This window comes from Mandrillus leucophaeus, unplaced genomic scaffold (genome assembly GCF_000951045.1).
Source record: "Mandrillus leucophaeus isolate KB7577 unplaced genomic scaffold, Mleu.le_1.0 Scaffold17, whole genome shotgun sequence".
Taxonomy (NCBI): Eukaryota; Metazoa; Chordata; class Mammalia; order Primates; family Cercopithecidae; genus Mandrillus; species Mandrillus leucophaeus.
The window spans coordinates 1091508-1094008 of NW_012101698.1; the positions used below are offsets into that span (position 1 = coordinate 1091508).

Sequence of the window (2501 nt, forward strand, 5' to 3'; positions counted from 1 at the left end):
CACCGTGGTCTCGATCTCCTGACCTTGTGATCCGCCCGCCTCGGCCTCCCAAAGTGCTGGGATTACAGGCGTGAGCCACCACGCCCGGCCATTTTTGTATTTTTTTTGAGAGATGGAGTTTGACCATGTTGCCCAGGCTGGTCTTGAACTCCTGAGCACAAGGTGATTCGCCCGCCTTGGCTTCCCGAAGTGTTGGGATTATAGGCATGAGCCACCGCTCCCGCCGCCTTTTACTCTGAGTTAGACAGTGTCTTAATTTCATTTTGTGTTTCCATAATTGGGTAATAGAAATGGGATAATTTATAAAGAGACTAGGTAATTTATAAAGAAAAGAGATTTATTCTTTGTATTTGAGTCTGGGAAGTCCAAGGTGCTGGGCCCACATCCTGGCGAGGGCCTTTGTACTCCACATCCCAAATGGAAGGAAAGGCAGGAGAGCGAGAAAGAAACGTGGGGGGCTGAACTTGCTTTTTTAACAAACCTGCTCTTGAGATAACGGCCCCAGCCCTGAAGTAGCATCAATCTGCCCTTATGACAATCACCTCTTCAAGGCCCCACCTCTCAACACTGTTAAGATTAAGTTTCCGGAGCCGGGCGTGGTGGCTCACGCCTGTAATCCCAGCACTTTGGGAGGCTGAGGTGGGCGGATCACCTGAGGTCAGGAATTTGAGACCAGCCTGGCCAACATGGTGAAACCCTGTCTCTACCGAAAATACAAAAATTAGCTGGGCATGGTAGTGGGTGCCTATAATCCCAGCTACTAGGGAGGCTGAGGCGGGAGAATCTCTTGAACCCGGGAAGCAGAGGTTACAGTGAGCTGAGATAGTGCCACTGTACTCCAGCCTGGGTGACAGAGCGAGACTCCATCTCAAACAAACAAACAAACAAAGGGATGGCATTCAAAGCCTGAGACAGGATGAGGTAACGGAGAAGAGGTAGAACATCGATTGCTTGAGGTTGAGGAGAGGGCAGGAACCAACCAAGAAGGCTCAGGTGGGGCAGGAGGAGGATGAGGTAGGACTGGTGTCCTGAGAGCTGAGAGAAAAGTGGTTAAAGGACGAAAGGGTGATCAGTTGTGTCAGATGCTGCCAATAGGTCAGTCATGTAAGAGGACAGGGAGATTCGCTGTGGGATTTGATAACCTGGAGGTCTCTCTGGAGCTCTTGATAAGAAGAGTTTGATGTTGTATTCCATTTGCTAAGTACCATTTCAGAGGTTTCCACTGGAAGTCAAATGCTTATTACAGACTAGTCTAGAAAAACTAGCCACTTTAAATCTTTTTGGAAACTGGATATATCACATAAATAAGACAAATTTGTTCGAGTTTGATAAACATCTTGAAGCATGAAATTGTTTGACTTTAGCTGTGGAAAATGTCAAAATCATTGTCACTTAGCTGTAGCTACATTTATTTAAATTTAAATTTAAATTATAAAATAGAGCCAAGGTCTCACTGTGTTGCCCAGGCTGGTCTTGAATTCCTGGGCTCACATGATCCTCTTGCCTCAGCCTCCCAGTGTGCTGGGAGTACAGATGTGAGCCACTGTGCCTCTCCTGTAGCTACATTTAATTCTCATATAAGGGGCTTTTGTCCATTTTTTTTTTGAGACGGAGTTTCACTCTGTCCCCCAGGCTAGGGTGCAGTGGCATGATCTCAGCTCACTTCAACCTCTGCTTCCCAGGTTCAAGCAATTCTCCTGCCTCAGCCTCTGGATAGCTGGGATTACAGGCACGTGCCACTACGCCCAGCTAATTCTTGTATTTTTAGTAGAGATGGGGTTTCATCATGTTGGCCGGGTTGGTCTCCAACTCAACCTCAAGTGATCTGCCTGTGTTGGCCTCCCAAAGTGCTGGGATTACAGGCGTGAGCCACCGCTCCCGGCCAAGGGCTTTCATTCTTAGAGTAATATGGTGAGTTAATAACCATGTTTTAAAGCTGAACAACTCTTTAAGATAAGTCAGGCACTGGGCTTGGTGGTCTGAACCTGTATTTCAGCTATTCAGGAGGCTGAGGCAGGGGATCCTTTGAGTGCAGAAGATTGAGGCTGCAGTGAGCCATGACTGTGCCTGTGAGTAGCCACTGTACTCTAGCCTGGGCAATACAGCCAGACCCTGTTTCTAAATAGTAATAATAATAATACTGAAGAACAAAAAAGAAAATGGGAAGTCAGGGAGAGAGGTCACATACAAATAGAATGACGGAAGGTATTAATGATGTTGAATAGAACAGGAATTTTGACCAGGCTTGGTGGCTCATGCTTATAATCGCAGCACTTTGGGAGGCTGCGGCAGAAGGATAGCTTGAAGCTAGGAGTTTGAGACTAGTCTGGGCAACGTAGTAAGACCCTGTCTATAACAACAACAACAACAACAACATAGTAGAGTTGTGGTGGCACATCTATAGTTCCAGCTACTTGGGAGGCCACGGTGAGAGGATTGCTCGAGTCTAGGAGTTTAAGGCTGCACTGAGCATGTTCACGCCACTTCACTCCCAGCATGGG

General features: G+C 47.1%; 1 protein-coding gene across 1 annotated transcript in view; it reads left to right on the forward strand.

Moving 5' to 3' along the window:
- Window positions 1–1606: 1606 nt before the first annotated feature.
- The window catches only part of WWP2 (WW domain containing E3 ubiquitin protein ligase 2), a 217197-nt gene continuing 216302 nt past the window's right edge, over window positions 1607–2501 (forward strand). The window contains exon 1 of the mRNA XM_011976702.1: window positions 1607–1729. The gene's annotated coding sequence lies outside the window, so the exon portion shown is untranslated. The remainder of the gene's footprint in view (window positions 1730–2501) is intronic.